The sequence below is a fragment of the Glandiceps talaboti genome, chromosome 4 (assembly GCF_964340395.1).
Source record: "Glandiceps talaboti chromosome 4, keGlaTala1.1, whole genome shotgun sequence".
NCBI lineage: Eukaryota > Metazoa > Hemichordata > Enteropneusta > Spengelidae > Glandiceps > Glandiceps talaboti.
This window is the reverse complement of record NC_135552.1, coordinates 28077519-28098037: the sequence shown is the minus strand read 5'-3', so window position 1 is coordinate 28098037 and position 20519 is coordinate 28077519. Positions and strand designations below refer to the sequence as shown.

The 20519-nt window shown below is 33.0% G+C and overlaps 1 protein-coding gene across 5 annotated transcripts in view; it reads right to left on the bottom strand.

The window, feature by feature from the left end:
- LOC144433603 (uncharacterized) overlaps window positions 1-20519 on the bottom strand; it is a 44588-nt gene that overhangs the window by 18591 nt on the left and 5478 nt on the right. The window contains exon 1 of one of the 5 annotated variants that reach the window (XM_078121939.1): window positions 2689-2739. The exons of the other annotated variants lie outside the window; for them this stretch is intronic. The gene's annotated coding sequence lies outside the window, so the exon portion shown is untranslated. Of the gene's footprint in view, window positions 1-2688; window positions 2740-20519 lie in introns of those variants that run through there. 5 annotated transcript variants of the gene reach the window in all.

The following is a 20519-nucleotide window of genomic DNA, read 5'->3' as shown; positions in this document are numbered from 1 at the left end:
TAACCAATATATGAAGGAAACCCTTTCTCTTGTTCTTATAGAATTTGGTGCTATCCAATCCCCACATTGAACTCAAGGACGGATTACTATTACTTGCATTCCTTTCCCTCTAATGGGAGACGATGAGGGGTGAGGATAATAACCTTGGTATTGTCTACCACTGACGTGAATATGACTCAAAGATACAACATGTCAGTACAAATACGTGACTATGCAGGAAGACAGTACTTAGGTAGGGTGGGGTTCAGTTAGGTAGACATACCTAGTATTGCTAAATGTGACATCAAATCAATAACCTTTACATATTTTTGACTTAGAAACTGATTGAACTTGGAGATTGCTATGTTGTCGGCCTTTAATAGGAGATGGAACGAAAGCATGACTTATTCATCACATCGTAATAGCTTGTAGTATTTCTGTAACTATTGGTATACCTGAAATCCATCAAGAATTGCTCTTTGTGGGATAGTTCACCTGCCAAACTTGTGTAAAACATTCAGTGGTCCTGTCTGACTGGTTTTTGTTCACTTAATTATGTATACTAATGCTGGTAAGCATAGAACTAGAAGTTCACATCTTTGAATACATGGATTGTATTAAACGATATACATATACTGTGGTAGACAGCACAAATAATGAAATACAAAATGGTATTTATACGACTCGTAGGACAAATACAATACATTGGTTCAATAGAGAGAAAAATACAATACTTTCTCACGACAGAAAAAACACAATACAATGTCGAGTAACATGACCACATACACAATGACCATCTGAAATCCAAGTCACGACTTAAGCCTTGGTGACATTGTAGACAGTGTGGGGGATGTGACATATTACCAATATGGGCAACACCATCATGTATTTTAGGACCACAATCGTTTAAATAAAATACTTGTTCTCCATCAATTTTTTCAAATTTGATTCATTTAATATCATAATACCTTGTTCATGTATTGCTATCAAAATATTGACTTGGAAGTTGTAAAATCTATGAAAATGTAACAAAATTTGACAAGAGCGAACTGACAAATTGTAGCCATTTGGATTCTAGTCTGGATCCCAACTGTGGTACATCCAAACTGTGGTTTGATTTTAACAATACTGTATAGGAACTAGACTATCTGGATTCAGTCTTTTTCTTTTTACAGTGGAATATATTTGTTTGACCACACACAAAAACATAAGTTGGGGAAAAAACAGGATTACTACTTGTTCATGGTTGTTGATGTGTATTTATACTCTTATCACTGATTTTATCACTGTCATTATCTATCAAACATTTATAACAAGTTTTGTCTGTAGCTAATCTATTTATACTTAGTATGTTTATGTATGCAAGTATACAGTTCAAGCCATCTAAACATATATTTACATTTACCACCATATGCATAGGTGATTGTAGTGTGTTATTATTTGGGATTGCTTTTTACACTCTAAAAGTGATCAGATTTACTACTATTGTTGCACTGTTATTTTAAAAGTTTTAAGATATCCACACTTAGTTAAATATAATTCCAGCTTATAAGTTGACTCACTCAGGGAAATTTGAATGTTTACCCACATCACATGATCTATAATATTGGAGGACTTGCAAATAACTTCTACCCTGGTCCAAAACATTTTACGCCTCTCCTCCACATTTGTACTGTATCATGCAACAATTGTTATTATCAGTGCTTTACACAAAATTCCCCCACTGGGTGTTCTAGGACCACAACAAAAACAGTAGAACTATAGTATTACTAGTTGTACACAGTACTTGTACAAGTTATTGATACAAAAGGTCATCAAAGTAGTCTGTAATTCCCAGACTGTGGTAAACACTTTTCTTCTTATTTCTGAGGTCTTTTCTTTGTTTGCTGGTTTGTTATCTGACATCTAAGAGTTCTGTTTAACATTGTACATGTCCACTGTCAGAGAAGGTGAAGTAATCAATCACAACAATTCATGACTACACCTTCAAAGAATACAAAACAAACACAAGGAGGGAGATCTTGGATTGGGAAATGGACTGAAGGACAAACTCATCAAACTATTGAGAAGTAGGAATGTTACAAACAATTCATTCTTAGTCTACGGCCAGTGATCATATAGACTACAAGTAGGTAATTCTCGTAAAACAGGAGAAAAAAATCTTAACCTAACAATAGGTATTCTTTTTACTACAAACGGTTAACATCATGACAGGACAATGGAAAGAAGACAAAGTCACCGATGCTGTTGGAAGCCTCAGAATTCAATTTTTGATAATCAATCATTCAAATCACTGTCATATGAATTGTTTGAAAGGCATCATAAAATTTAAACTGAAATACTGTTATTCAAATATTCATGCATTATTTCCTATTCGGTATGTTATTGTTGGTATTTGAATGGAAAAACATGAACATTTTCAAACTAGAAACATTGCTACAAAAACCTTGTTTATGGTGAACTTTCCCTGGGAATGACAGGATGTTTATGGCAATGCATCAATGTGTGAAATTGAAGCAGAGTATTATATATCAGTATGTTTTCAACTCACCTTTTTAACAGAATTGTTAGAACAACAGAAGTGCTGTTTCCCACACTAAAATCACAGCAACTTTTTGGATACTGTTTAACCTCAATTTTTTCGTCACAGATGATATTTTCTTTACATATCCACACTCACAATGATGCAGAAAATTTGAGATAACTTACGCTTTGAAAATTCACGTTGTGGTTATACAGCTAAACTCCTACATGAACACATTCCACACTAAAGTAGTACTACCAACTGTAATCTAATCCCCTGCGTATACACACAGTGCAGAGAGACCTGTTGAATTAGGACTTTACCACTTACTCATAGGGGTGAATAAGGACTTCACCATTGAGTTGGAAGGGGCTCTATTAACCTATCCCTAACCACATGGCCAGACATGTGAATAAAGTCTGCACCATTTTTAGTCTCATGGGTGACAACTGTGGATAACATTTCAATGATAAAAGGACAGTAAAATGTACTATGTATACTGATTCTATTGAATATATACATGTACTTCAGACCTTAATAAAATTTCAAGGTACTAGATGTGGCCATCAAAGTCACTTTTTTTGTCATCACTTTTCATATATCATTGTTATCGTTCTTTTTCAAAATGCCTACATTGGTTTCTGTGTCTAAGAGTACTGTCATCTTTTGAAAGGATGGAATGAATCTACCATTATCACATCACTGTTCTCAAATTTCTACTGGCCCTGGGATGTTTGGGGTATTTTCCCTTCCTTTCTATGAAAATGGCATAAATTTTGAGTGTTATTTTCCAGCAATACATCTCTTTAGTTGCTGCACAAGTTGTTCAATCACTTTGACGAGAGTGACTTGCAGAAAAAGAAACATCAGATAAACATACAAATAATAATACATAGCCATGTCATGAATCGTGGTTCCCCACAATTGTACAGTCACATTAAAATGGCAGATATTTAGATATACACACATATACTGACACTGATGCCCAGCTAATAAACAACCAAGTCATGATCTATGGATTCCATACATGTGCTTTCAAATCACCATGGTTTGGTCCAGTCTTACGTTACGATTAGCCAGCCTGGAAAAAAATAACCTGCCTTTTGTAACATACCACAATCTGTCATTATCCTTATAAATCTTCCTCTATCTAAGCCTTCAATGACATTATTTACTTGTCCAAACTACCAATTGTTAACTATCTTGGGGGTAATCCTGCTAAATCTCCACAACCTAATGTTTGTACCCGAACTGCCAACACTTTCCTAATTATGTGAAATCTACGAGATTGCCTGAGATGTTTGAAACTATTCAGTGGTTATTAGTACATACAAAATAGTGATTGTGTAACCGTCCCCGAATTGTTGCTTCTTTCCTGTTCATTTATAATTGTAACACAGTTTGAATTTCACCAACATTATTATTACAGCAGTAAAGCCTATATACAGCTGTCTAAGTACGTTTTGTTCTTTTGTCATAGTTTGATTAAAACCCCTATGGAAGCCATGATGGACTAGCCTGTAGTCTTGAGTGGCGATTATTTCAGTGACTACAACTGACATCTTTTATTTGTCAAATTCACTTGCCATATTAACTGAAAAGAACGAGTGAAATTGAAATATCAGAAATGTCAGTTATAATGTTTATATAATCGTTGAAATAATGTCAGCTGCCTCTAAAGAATACAGATGGACTAATGATCGACAAGAGTATTAAAGTGAATGGTACATATATTGTTATTTTAAACTTTTCACTAGTATTCTTAATTTGTTATTTCTTTATTAATTGAATTTCTTTTACTTTTTGATATTCTTAAATTTTTTACATTTTTCTTTTTATTCAAGATGCTAGACAAGACTACACCTTTGTGAGGTAAAAATCATGGGAACTACCCGTACTGGAATTCCAAACTGAAGTTTCAAGTAACACACAACAGATTTGCCTAAACTGAAAGTGCAATAAACAGCCTTCTGAATACCATGACTAGAAACAATAATTAGTGTTAGCATATGGCAGTGATCTGCTGAAAGCACTTATATAGTTTCAGTTACAATAATTCCACTCATGTATAAAAACTTATATAAGGCCTAATAAAAAAAATTGTGTGGTTCCGGTTACTCGACCTCACCTAGTTTTTTACTGCCAACCCTAACTTCCATGACTCCACAACCTGCAACCTGTAGATTCCAAGCTGACCACTCTAACCAATCAACCAACATAAGTCAACAAAGTTCTAAATCTGTCATCTGTCACTTCACACAACTTGATAAACTTTGAATTCTTCACATTTTCTTGTCTAATTTCTTGTCTAATTTCTTATTGATTCAACAGCTACACCTATACTTTCATTATGACATCACCATTAATAAATCACAGTCAGCACATTCTATTTTGATATAGCACAAAATGATAGTAAGCTAATCTACTGATATGTCCCTTTCCATAATAAATAACTAAACTTTTGATATCAAACAAATTTCTCCAAGGATAACTGGTGTTTATCTCAAAATTTCGTCTTGAGGGGTTTCATTAAAAAACTAATGAAGGATATTCAACTCCCATCACATAGCTAAATTATGCACAAATACTATGATATTTTATTTAGTAGATTTAGTTATTGGTAAAAATGAAGTCAAATTACAAACCACCTGATAATTTATACTTTAATATAGACTTCCACTGTGTATTATTATACATATGTACCAGAAATTACTTGCACTAGGGACATAAAGTTTTACAAGATGTTTGCACTAATTATTACTAATGCAAATATCTTATCTTAGAAACCAAACAATATTTACATAGTCTTTATCTTTCACTTGGGACATAAGGTTTTACAAGATGTTTGCATTATTAATATGCAATATCTTATCTCAGAAACCAGGTGGTATTTACTTAATATTTTAAGTTTCACTTGGACATAACATTTTACTAGGTGTCTACATGTACATTATTAAACTGCAAACATCTCATCTCATCTCATCAACTCTGATGATGTTTACCTGGCCTTAGTGTGTTTCCCTTGGTCATATTTTTACTAGGTGTCTACATTATTAAACTGCAAACATCTCATCTCATCAACCCTAAATGATGTTTACCTGGCCTTACTGTGTTTCCCTTGGTCACATTTTTACTAGGTGTTTGCACTATCAAAATGCAAATGTCTCGGGGGGGGGGGGGGGGGGGGGACCTGGTGATGTTTACTTAAATTCATTTAATTTTAATTTCTTATTGAAAGAGTTGTACTTTATCTTAAATATCAAATATACTGATCCAATTTACCAAATACATTTTTCAAAATAATCTCTCTCCTGTTTATCAAGTCATTGTAAATTAAAATTTCAAATTATCCATTCTGTTACACATATTCTATCAATTCTATATGACATCATTTCAAGGCTTAAGGCCAGTAATGCCATCCTGAACAATAAGCTGCTTGTCTATTTTATACACACAAATATATACCTAGTGATAATGCTGTGCCATGATTCGCTAGAATCAGTCACGTGATAGGAAAATAGAATGACTATTTCCCTAGGGAAATAGTTCCATCAACTTTTACATGGTCACATGACCACCGCGCATTGACAGCAGGTCAAAATGACAGCTTCTGACGATGTCGTCTGCCACCGCGAGTTCACAGCATGAGGTATATTATAAAACACATATTGCCTGGCCTATATTCGGGCTATAGCACCCGTTTATTACCCCCTCGTGACTGAGTTACCAGAATGTGACTCTGGTAACTCACAGTCCCTTGGGTGTAATAAACGGGTGCTATAGCCCTCATGGCCAGGCAATATGTGTTCAATATATACCCTTGTCCTTCAAAACAATTTTAATTTAAAATGAAGTATGTTGGAAATGATTGCCATATTCGAAAGTCAGCGACTAGTAGTCTCTAGTCTAGGGAGATGCTAGCGGTACTATCTTAAACTGTTAGACAACAAATATGTATCAGAAAAAAGTAACTACAATTACTTAAAAGCTTTTCAGAAAACAATTTGTTGATTAGAGCCACATTATATTTCATTTTTGTTTCTCAACTGAAATGCAGGGTTATTAGGTGGGGGACAAAAAGAGATGAAATCCCCCTCAAACCATTCACTTTGACAGCTTTACAATTATGTTGTAAGAAGTGCTATAATTGATGGGAGACTTTTTATGTGATAACATTTCTAGGTTGGATGGCAAAAACTACACTGTAAGATACCAGTACAATATTCATGCTATGCTATCAGTTATGGAGTTTTTAAAAAGCCTGAGAAATGTAGAGGTGAACAACACAATGTATCTTACAGTCCAGTAAAAACAAAGTGTACATATTCTTTAATAAATAAATAAATAAATAAATAAATATATAATATTTGTGGTAGAGCAACATGACTAGTATGAGTGACTTGATGAGAAACACTTAAAAGACATAGAGCTGCCCTTACCTATAAATCCAATCATGGAATCTAACTATCATTGATAATGAAATGGTAGATGCTATTCTACTTGTCTGGGTAGTGACAAGCAAAACTGAAACTGAGTCAACCTTTGATGGTATTTCAGTTACCTGGCAATTCACATAGCATACAACAAGGTTGTATATTATAAAAAGCTTGACATCAAATTGTCTATGCTATGGGAAAATCAGTGCTATGGATGTTGGAATGTTTTTCATCAAAATATCTGCTGTAGGCTATTCATTGAGATGAATGAGTACTGGAAAACATTTCATCTGTGTGTACGTCATAGATACAATATGATCCATCACAATGAAACATCCACATCCATCACAATGGCATAGAATTATAAGATACAAGATACACAGATTGAATTTTTTCTCATCTAGTTTTAGATACATTTTATTTCTGATTTTGTTTCTTTAATTTTAGACAGTAGCTCTTAAAATGTTTAGCCTCCTTATATTAGGATTAGCAGACTCAGTGGATGGATAACCTGGCAAGAATTCTCACCACACAGTCTGCAAAGTCAGTAGTTCAAATTTATTAATTTGGGCATTTCCTCATTATCCATAGTATGTGGCAAAATCAGCATAAAATTAGCATAAAATTAGCATACCACCTGTTGATGTTCAATACATTTCTGTATACTGGTAGCCAACCAGATCTAATCTGGGTATCTTGACACAATCAACATAATACAGGCATCATGTGACTTCATCAACATAATTTAGGAATCATGTGACATATTCAACCAATCAACTTCTACACAAGGTGTCCATGACAAATACTACATTCGAATTACTGAGTTCACAGGCTGCATGGATAGAATGCCAGGTCAACCAGCCATCCTCTTTTGAGGGTGTAATATACAATTTGAATATTTCAAGAACATCTTGAAGAAGATATATCCAATTTGTAATTTACAAATAGTATCTTTCTCCACTAAATTTGCCAACTTCTAAAATGATTTTGTCCATTTTTTTTACCACAAAACTTGACAACTGTCATCAACATCAGACTTTCAATTAATCCCAGGTGGAAACCACAAAAACATGTTGTCCTCAATAGATATCACCATTTTGTATATAAATGCAATGCAACAATGTGTAAAATTTAGTCTCTGGAACCTGTTGTTCGAAATAATCCACAGAATTTTCAATGATTGACAATATCGAGGTTTACCAGTGGCTGGTTTATGATCTGTTTTTTAATACTAGTATCACTTTGTTGTTATGTCTACAGCTAGCTACAAAAGTAATGCTACACTAGTCATAATCCTTATGTCTACATACAATGAAATGTTCACTTATATCTAACATCTACCAATTCATTACATCATGAGAAATCAAACATGTGTTATGAAATAAATATGCCTCCTCCTATAGAAATGAAATAGTGGGTGTTTTCACCAAATACCCTTCACTGTACTTCTTGCATGGAGTTTGTGAACAAAACTGTACCATCACAGAAAATTAATATACACTATTATTTATTCTTGCTAATAAATGTACATATTCTATATAGTAAAATTGTCACCCCTACAGTACTTTGCATAGAACAATGTACAAATATGTATTGTATCTCTATTAAACCCTAGACAGATATAAACAAGGCAAATACCAACTATTAATGTTGTTGAAAGCAATATGTCAGAAGCTCTTCTTTGTGAAGTACTTTGTTTGCACCACAGCCAAGATTTTCTGATTATAATTCTGTTGTTGTTTTACATATAAACGCAAGTATTTAATGGTTTATCTACACAATGTTGTCTGGAATGAAAGTATTATGATAATACTCCTATACAATAGCTCCGCTCACTTTTAATAAATCAGTCATTCTAAAATGGTAAAACTAAAATACAATCCCCTCTTTAAATCCCCAACTTGTAGGTTTTTTGTGTGTGGGAACAAATACTTTCCTGGTAGACAGAGGATTCATTTTAAATGAATGATTTCTAGAAAATTACTAATCAAACAAATGTAAGAAAATGACAATTGCAATATTTTCAAACTTCTCTTTCATCATAGTACCATTCATATTACATGCATATCCCCAAAATGGTACCATTCAGTCACGTACGGAAAACTAACAGTGATTTAATCAAAATATACTTGGTAAATTATTAATGCTCTGAGTTCAGAACTACTCAAACTATACAACTAATGGTATTATTAAAGTTTTAAATGTATACATTTATCAACTGAGTGTATACAATAATGGACAGGGTTCAACAAAACCAGTAATTCATCTACTATGATCTAGGTAACTAGATATAGCAGTGTTTTCTTTGCTAAGGTTTAGAAAACCTGGTAAATGAAGGGATAATCTTGTAAAACTTAGGTAGTTTTCCCATATCCTGTACAACATTATGTAGGAGACACTGGAAATATCTGTGTAGCACAGGTGGGTTTTACCTACTAATAGCACATTACAAAATCACTGGTAAAGAACCCTGGTAATAAATCTGGGCAACTCAGGTACATTTTATTCACATAGATTCTTATCTTTCAAAATACTGTATACATACCAGAATTGTCTTAAAGCCTGTCTAACAATGTATGCAATGGCAGTGTATTGCTAAAGTTTTGGAATTCACGTAACAGAGAAGGGGAACACAGTAAACTTGCAGCTTTCTTTACCTGTACATGTATCCTAATATTGATGGAACCCTAGTAAAATACCAAGGGAATACTTGGGTATAATTTACCTACTGACTTTGTGTACACACTCTGATGCAATGTGATGCCATGCATCAAATGTCTGATGTTTTGTGACAACATCACTGACTGGGAGTAGGTAATCAGAGTCCACAACACCAGGTCGAGGGGAATACCTAGGCATAAGAAGTATATACCATGACTTATCTGCACGTTTGAGATTAAATATCTAGATTGAAAGTCTACCCAATCTGTCATTTATAGTACAGGAAATGAAACAGATCTCAAACACTGTTGCCATAGCAATCAATAAGATTGAAATTAAAGTGTACAAGTCTGATATTAGGGAATGGAAATTGTTACTATTAGTATGGTAATGACACTATACAAACGTTGAGTTTTATTAAATCTAAACTGAGTGAGGAGAACGAAAAAAGACATGTTACAATTACTCATATATCATCTACTCTATACTATATTAGTAGGAAGGACCAAAAATAGTGGGATTGATACAGTATGTTGATCATACATGAGAAACTAATTTTTTCTTCACAAAATATATTTCTATACTTAGTATAAATATTATGCACATATTGTGTATCTACACCCATACATAAGTGTTTAAAATGTAAATAAATGTGAACACAATCATTACTCTCAGAGGACTAATTAACTTAATTAATCTTAATTCTTTTGGTGGTGGTGGTGGTGGGGGGCAAGAAAACAATTTACTATTAAGTTATTTGTGTTTATTACCTTTGCTTATTTATAGCCAGTGAGGTTTAAATGACAAAAATTTAGTCACAAACCAATTATAATGATTCTCTGTTTCTTATATAATTTCATATTTTTAGTTTAATCACTTAATATACATCTCACATCGTATTCATTCATAGAAACTATGCAGATTTTACACTGTCAGTTGTTTTATTTTCATTGTATGTTTTTAATCTAGAAAATTACAAACTGTATAAGGGTAATTAAATCAATCAATCAATCAATCAATCAATCAATCAATCAAGTAATCTTTAACCTTTGTATAAATGAAGAAAACTGTATGAAATGTTTCCTACTCACACAGAATGATGAAGTCTGTTATAAATCAATCAATCAATCAATCAATCAATCAATCAATCAATCAATCAATCAATCAATCAATCAATCAAGTAATCTTTAACCTATGTATAAATGAAGAAAACTGTATGAAATGTTTCCTACTCACACAGAATGATGAAGTCTGTTGCAATCACAGTGGAGAGATATTAATCAGTATGGTACATTGCATGTCCAGGAAATCACACATTAACCTTTTTTTAGCATCACAGCATACATAAACACCCACACACAGATCAAAAGATTGTGTGTATACATCACAACATCTATCTTCTCTGAACTGCGAGTACAATGACTACCTTATACATCCCTCACTTCTAATTCTTGCATACTGTTGCCTAGGCAACTTCTCCCACTGTTACACACTGTCACCTTGGTAACATCTATCCCCTAACATACTAATAGAAAAAATGATGAGTACCTGCAGGAAAACATGTGTTATGACATAAAGAGAAGAATGGTGGTAAATGTTTATTGTAAATTTACTTATTATACCATATATAAGAAAAAATATGGAATATATACTCAGGTTGTCCTACGTCACAACAACGTGTGTCTATGTCACTGGTTCTGATGTGTATCAAAATATGAGTCAAAACACTCAAAATTGTCATTATTTTCCACAATTGGTTTATTGGATGGTGCCATAAAAGAGGCTGTGGTTTGCAACGATGGCATATATTAGGATGTACACACACAGACACACATCATACTACATGCATATACTAAGATATACAAACACACACACACACACACACACACACACACACACACACACACACAAACACACATCACACACACACACACACACACACACACACACACACATCACACACACATCACACTACATGCATATACTCAATGTACACATACACAAACAAATACAGACACATACACCCAGACAGATACCCACCCACATACATACATACATACACCCACCCAGCCACACATACACACAGATGTAGACAGACATAAACACGCACAGACATAAACACACCTACATCAACATACATACATACACATATTTACTTAGATTATTATTAACTTTATTTCTTTTAAATACCAAATTCGAAATGTAAAATTTTCTAAACGGTTGAAATAAAGTTTTATCTTATCTTATCTTATCTACACATACCCACACACCTGTGCATGCACACACGTGCACATGCACACACACACATATACACATATACATTAGTTTTATGTTTTATTTAAATTCATAATTATCTATTATCTTTTGTTGTTTTTGTATGTTTTTGACTATAAATAATGTATTTCTTACATTATTTCATGTCAAATAAAATATACTATACTATAATACTATACATTATCACCACTTCCACATGTCCTGTAACAATCAGTAAAACCGACACTCCTGATGTGTCACTTATGTCATCCTCAAGGCACACAGATATCATTCATTCAATATCAAATATTAAATTCTAAAAATAACTAACTGTAAGTTAACACCTAGGGAACTAATAGCAAACTGTGAAATTTATGAGTCACTTTGCACAATATTGCATGGGGTAATTATTAACTATACTAGCATTAAAGTAAATGCCACGTTTACACTTCTTACTAACATGACATTCATATTAGGAGAATTATCAAAAACAAGTGTTTCCTTTCACAAAATATGAATCAGAGGTTCTTGTACAGATTGTGCGAATATGAATTCAGGATAATTTTAAACAAACAGTTCTGTAGTTTATCAACTTTGCTATCAAATACTAAAATAATGAATATATAAATGGTATTTGATGTTATTACTGCAAATAATATTGCAAGGAAACAAAGATTACATTTATGCTACATCCACGGGAAAACGAGAACACCACCCTGTACTCTAACATTTGGAACCTTTGTTTTATAATGTACGTCGTCAGTTCCCTGAATTTTGCTTGAGTTTCAACAGTTTGTCACATGAAACAAGCTTTACAAAATGAAATTCATGGTTGTAGGGATTGGGGGATAGCAAATATCAAACAAATCTGGTGCCAGGTTGCCATCTACATGAATATGAATAGACTAAATTTGAAAATGAAAACGTTTATTTATGAAATAGCCTTCTACATCAAAACCATATTTTGATTATTGTTATTCTAATCATGCCATCAAAAGGATTTGAGTTACACAAACAGTTCTATTATATATTGTTTTGATTGTACCATTAGACACATTTTATCATACACAATGGGTGGAGTAGCGTGTATGTGTTAGAAATAGACATGTGAACCTGTGTAAATAGAGAATAGAAATATTTTACTTGAAAATCAATCTAAGTTTGATAATTCCATTTGTATAAATTGATCAATAATACTGAAATACAGCACTTGTAATTTAAATTACAAGAAGTTTTTTAGTTTTAAAATCTTGCGCTTTAGACAGTAACACTTTACAAACTGTAAAAAAAACATGATGCGTTTGATTGTTTGTGGTAGCAGGAATGAAACAAGGTTCATGCAAAGACATACAATGTGATTAGTGCCAGTAACTTATCAATGTATAACTACCACTGGAGCCCAGATCCCATGACTGTTTATACCTGATAGAAAACTACACATTATAACATTGAGTACAATTTTACTCTTACATTGTAACTTCCACAGATATAAAATAAAGTGATAAAAGCATTGCCTGAACCTGCATCAGAGGAACCTGCCGACATTTTTGTATCAGTTGTATTATTGTTTTTACCTAATTTTGACTTTACATGAAGTCTTTCCTTGTCTCACTTCATTCAAGCAAACACACTGGTGTTTTTTTGCAGGTTATATCTCATCTATACTTTGATCTAGACTACATTTTAGTGTAATGCAATTGTTTATGTTAAACTTTCAAGACAAAATATGATATTTTATGAAATAATTCATTCATTATTTGGACAAGCAAATTTGTTATAATATTTTTGAAAGTGTGGCACTAAACTTTATTTCAATATTGCAACAAAATAGTATTTCATCATGTGTTATGGAGAAGAAATATATTCTACAATAACTGGGTTTATTGAGAACTCGAAAGAAATATATTCTACAATAACTGGGTTTATGGAGAAAGAAATATATTCTACAATAACTGGGTTTATGCAGAAAGAAATATATTCTACACTAACTGGGTTTATGGAGAAAGAAATATATTCTACAATAACTGGGTTTATGCAGAAAGAAATATATTCTACAATAACTAGGTTTATGGAGAAAGAAATATATTCTACAATAATTGGGTTTATGGAAAAAGAAATATATTCTACAATAACTGGGTTTATGGAGAAAGAAATATAATAACTAGGTTTATGGAGAAAGAAATATATTCTACAATAACTGGGTTTATTGAGATCTCGAAAGAAATATATTCTACAATAACTGGGTTTATGCAGAAAGAAATATATTCTACAATAACTGGGTTTATGGAAAAAGAAATATATTCTACAATAACTGGGTTTATGGAGAAAGAAATATATTCTACAATAACTGGGTTTATTGAGATCTCGAAAGAAATATATTCTACAATAACTGGGTTTATGCAGAAAGAAATATATTCTGCAATAACTGGTTTTATGGAAAAAGAAATATATTCTACAATAACTGGGTTTATGGAGAAAGAAATATAATAACTAGGTTTATGGAGAAAGAAATATATTCTACAATAACTGGGTTTATTGAGATCTTGAAAGAAATATATTCTACAATAACTGGGTTTATGCAGAAAGAAATATATTCTACAATAACTGGGTTTATGGAGAAAGAAATATAACTAGGTTTATGGAGAAAGAAATATATTCTACAATAACTGGGTTTATGCAGAAAAAAATATATTCTACAATAACTGGGTTTATGCAGAAAGAAATATATTCTACAATAACTGGGTTTATGGAGAAAGAAATAGATTCTACAATAACTGGGTTTATGGAAAAAGAAATATATTCTACAATAACTGGGTTTATGGAGAAAGAAATATATTCTACAATAACTAGGTTTATGGAGAAAGAAATATATTCTATAATAACTGGGTTTACATTGGTTGTAGTATCTCTTATTAAAATGATGCCCAAATTTAATAAAATCAAATATTTACTTTCTCAAAGTCTTTCACCTTTTACTACTTACTCTGTGGATTCATATATTACGTTGAGTTAATGAGAACTTTGTAATACATTAGAAGTGTATTGGATTAATGGATATTTTTAATAACGTTAATGTTATGAGAGTATGTATACATGTATCTATTAAAATGATTACAATGGTTGACCTAAATTTTACACATTTATAGTATATCCACATGTGGTAGTAATTTAAGAGTGAATACTAATGTTGGTTTACCGTCATCAAACTCTTCAATAATACAAGCTTTACAGTATTCTTGTTAAGGTTTGAAAACCTGGATAATCATGGGGTGGGTTGGTGGGTGGGGTACACTGGGGAGATCTGGTAGAATTTGAGTAGATTAACCTGTAATACATACAGTACCCTGATAAAATACTTGGAGATAGATTTTACCCACTTATCGTCCCTAATAAAAAATACTAAGCTTGGTAAACAGTACACGTAGTTGACACACCTGAAATTTACTGTCTCTCCTTTAACCTTTTAGAAAATACAAACATTCACGACAACATCTAAAACACACCCACGTTTCAATTAAATAGGCCATAGATGTTGGAGAAAGAGAGAGTAGTCATTTGTTTCCAAACTGGCATCAAAACAACACATTTCTTAATTAGACTAAGAGTTTAGAAGGTGACATTCAGCAACAGTGTTTTTTTTATATTAATATTAATATTACTTCCTTTATACTGCCTTTTCATAGACATACATGTGGTGTGAACACCTACACAATATTCAGCTATTCCAACAGAATGGATGATAGTGTCAAAACACATAAATGAGTCAAACTCTCATCAATTCTACTGACAACTTTCATAAAATAAGCACTTATTAAAGGGAAGGACATTCAACAGAGTTAAATGATATTGTATAATGCTCAACCGAGACAATTACGGAAGACTGCAGATATATAATTGATAAGTTACATTGCCATACATATAATTTAAAATGATGTCACTTTTATTCTTATTTTTGATATCTTAATTTTTGTTTTTGCTGATGTGTTTTAGAATACTTTATCGTCCAAATTTGAGAAGGAAAAGGAAAAACACTACAAGTTAGTACCTATTTTGGAACAAATATTGTATTGTATGACTATACTATAAATAATAATGAAAATATCCTCCATTCCAAAAACCATTTCATCTGTGATACTCTAAAGATTTGTTAACTCTTGTGAAACAGGAAATTGACAAGATTAGTGAGCTTGTTCAAATACTTGGTTGTCAGGTTCAACTCATTCAGATATTTTACAAGAAGAGGCTCAGATAATACTAATGTTAGTTGTTATATATCTGTTTTCCAATACTGTGATCATGTACAGTGCATTATAATTATCACCCCTGGTATGGACCAATAATGGCTCAACAGCCATTTACACTTCCTTAACTCCCTGGGAAGCATAAAATCTATTGCAGCCTTGAGGTGTAAGCACATAGGATTAGAGCATTCAAAACATTCACACTGCAACCGCTATCCTACCAGGTCCCAATTATACAGCTAGGTTGACTGAGGCATAAATCTCACCTAAGGATTTTAGCTATTCAGAAACAAACTGCAGTAGCGCTGGCTCAAACCAGCAACTTGCAGATTCCAAACCAGTCATTCTAACGATTTAACCATCATGACTGCAATACACATCTACAGTATTTACTGTTAGGAGGGAGCGTTTTCTTCCAATAGGTGGGATGTCATACATCCTCAAGAAAATTTGGGAAAAATAATAGCAATTTGGAATGCTTTAACTCACTATTTTGAACCAGTGACATAGACATGGTTGTCACAAAACAATGAAGGTTATATGTATTCCATCTGTTCAAAAAAATAACTTGGCTAGTGCATGGTATAATAAATTCTATACTTAGTAGTCTGTGCATTATCAACTTTATGTTGTGTAATATATAAAAGACCACAGCCATGTCCATTGTCATGCAAATTCAAGGACATTTCAATATGTATATATATATAGATGTTGAGTACGTGTCATTCAAAATAGACAGTATATATATATCGAAGGGTACCCACAAGGCAATTTCTGATAGCAACATAACATTATACATTTCAAAGTGTGGATGTATATGATCATGTTGAAAAGGATATGCGATACATGACCGAACTCTGATAAAAACTACACAAACTAAAAATACTGTTGATGCAAACGATATGGAATGTCTGCTATTTCTGATTTATAGAAGGATGTAAAATCTAAAAGCGCTAGTCTACCAGCAGTACATATGGAATTTGTTATTTGTTGGAATCTTTATTTTGAGTTATGGACATAGAAAACAAAGGGAAAGTTGTACTTCACATCAATTTAGCATATGGATTACCCTACAGAATCATGTTTTTAATTGAGTCTTTGTCTCTTGTTTATGCGGCTTAATAAAAAATATTGTGTGGTTCTGATTACGCTCATCTTAGAATAGGTGGGGAAGGTAGATTTTTTAAAATTTTTATTATATTTTATTTTTTCTGTGTGTCTGTCTAGTTCAGGTTTCCGTTGCTTTCTAAATGGTCTCTGTGTTGTTTATTTCTTCCCGTCAGATGTACAGCCATTACAGATTGGAAGAATAGTTTTATTTTGTCTTTTTAAGTTGAAGGTTGGCAGTGCAAAGCTAGGTGGGGGTCAGGTAACCGGAACCAAGCAATTATTTTTTTAGGCCTAAGAACACTAGGGTTGTCAGTGGCCGAGTGGTTAAAACCACTTGCCTCTTACCACTGCGGTCGGGGTTCGAACCCCATTCAGGGTTCGATTAAATTTCCACGCTGTAAGTAAGAAGAGTGTCGTTCAGTTTGACTTTATCGAACAACGCAGGTTTTCCCCAGGTACTCCGGTTTCCTCCTGCATTAACACTGAACCCATGAGGGATGGCCCTCACTGGACTTCTTGGGAGACAAGTGTTTATATACTTAAAGAACTATCCAATATAAATAAAGATTATTATTACTACTGTACACTTTTGCCTTGTTGGCAAAAATTCTAAGTTACATTCAGCATGTTCCCCATAGACTAAATCATTATTACACTCTATGTAAGGAATTATGTAAACATGGTATATTATATCATATCCTATTTAAAGTGACCATATGGATGAGGATTGGGTATTTATTTTGGATTTTGAATTTATAAAACAATTTTATCATGATGTCCTACTTAAAATGTGAAACAACACATGTCAAGACCTTGTTTTTAACTCAATAAATTGCAAAAGGCTGATAAATGTGTGAAATCTTTGTTATTGTACGTAGAATAACAAACTTTTTATCCATTTTTGTTTACCTTTTTGCAATGTAATAATTTACAAACACAGACTTCGTCAATGTTGTTTTACATTTATATTTCAAGTAGGAAAACCATGATAAAATTGTTTTGTAAATAAAAAATCCAAAATACATACCCAATCTTCATCCATATGGTCACTTTAACTGTATTACAGTCATCTAACTGTAATAGTAATAAGATTATAACAGACATAAAGAACAACCTATCATAATATACTATCGGTATATACAATATCACTGTGAGGATTTTAGTGCCAAGAGAAGGTGATTCATAACACATCTCAGCTTTTAAATTTTACTTTTTTGGAGTCTGAACAATTTAATTTAACACATTCCTTCATTTCTAATATGTAGTATGTTATGTGTATATAATAATTATAATAATCTTTATTTATACTTAATAGTTCTTTAAGTATATAAACACTAATTGTCTCCCAAGAAGTCCAGTGAGGGCCATCCCTCATGGGTTCAGTGTTAATGCAGGAGGAAACCAGAGTACCCGGGGAAAATTAACCTGCGTTGTTCGGTAGAGTCAAACTGAACGTTCACGACACTCTTCTTACTTACAGCGTGGTAAATTTAATCGAACCCTTAATGGGGTTCGAACCATGACTGCAGTGGTAAGAGGCAAGTGGTTTTAACCACTTGGCCACCGACAACCCTGAATGGGTTCGAACCCGACCGCAGTGGTAAGAGGCAAGTGGTTTAACTACTTGGCCACCTTCATAATTGAAGTGTAGCTACTAATCAAATAATTTTATTATTTTCATTTCACCCTTATTCCCTAATCCCCACCAAACATATAATTAAGCTGTATTTTCACCCCTCCCCCGTCAAATACACACAAAACAGACCTACGATTCTTTCATTCAAATATTATTTTAGCATTTCCTCCCCCCTCCCACACACACCCCACCTATCCACCCCATCAAAAATTCATATGGAAAACTGTTATGTATTTATTAGAACTACATTGTACAGTCACAGAAAAAGGACTAGAATTATTTAATCTTAGTATAACACACTTCTCAGGATTCTTCATCAATATATGTAACAGGAAAATGTTGCCTAGAAACTGCAAATCCTTTCAACAGAGATGTTTTTTATGATTTCCTCTTAAATATTGTATTAGGAGGAACAGAAAACATGCAACATACTGTGGAAATGCTAACAGCGGAAATGAAAAGTACTTGCTATGCTGAATGAAGGTTATTGGCCACCTAAATTGTTGTACAATCTGAGATATAACTTACCATACTAGTATCATAAAATCATGAAATTATTACAACCATCACAAAAGGTCAAACGGTTCATAAAATGCCATGTGACCACTCAAACTGTGTTGATGCCATGTGACCACTCAAAATGTGTAGTTTTCTGTAGGCAATATTTAATTGGCACTCTTAAAATATTCAACACGACATTTCCCGCCAGCAACAAGCAACTGTAATATTTCACTGAAATCTGGTTGTTTTTGTATATTTTCAAAATTGTACATTTGATCACTAATGTGGTAGCCAACAATTGTAATATTTCAGTGCAAACTGTTTTTTTCTTATTTTTGAAATGACATTTGATCATAAATTTTGATAGTTCAATTTCAAACCATCAAGACAATAAGTATACAGGCGCTATGTACAGCTAGTGTGAAAGTGACTCTCATTATTGTCTCTGATGGCTATTAATCTATTAATTCATTTGTGTAGGACTATTTATCGTCAATGTCCTTTCTCTCTATCATTTCATTTTGAGGACCATAGGTGACTGGCCGATCTCTTGATAAAAATAAAAGGACATGCACTACAGGTAATAATCCTACCACTTCTAGACTCATCTCACAGCATCCCCTGGCTTCACTAAATTGCTTGTTGTTTTACATATGCCTGCACTCTTGCAGCAAGCAGCTAGTATGGTATGGTGCTCCTCTATCAGTTACATGTACGTAAGTGAAACCACAAGCTGCTCTGCAGTGCTCAGTTCAAGTAATGTAAAATACAAGTAATGTAAAATACAGCAAATTAAGCAAGTGAGGGCTGATGGAGAGTCTAGTTCACCTGTTAAAAACATGCTATACCACTGGGCTATACCCACAGTATAGTATTGGTGTAGGGATGGCAGGTGAAATGCCCAAGCACAAAGGTCAAAAAACATATACTGTATACAAGGCATGCCCTGCAGTCAAAAATTCATTGCTCTTAATAACTCAACCTAGCCTGTAATAGGAATACTTTTTTAGTAATTTGGACTACAGGCAAAGGTGTGGTAGACAGTAAACATTATTCTCTTGTTACAATATCATAGTACAAGTATTCTACTCATGGCCTGTCTAAACATTGTACACATATTTCTCCACATTTTTTTTACAAAAACAGGTGGTGGGTTATAAAAAAAGTTGAATTTCATT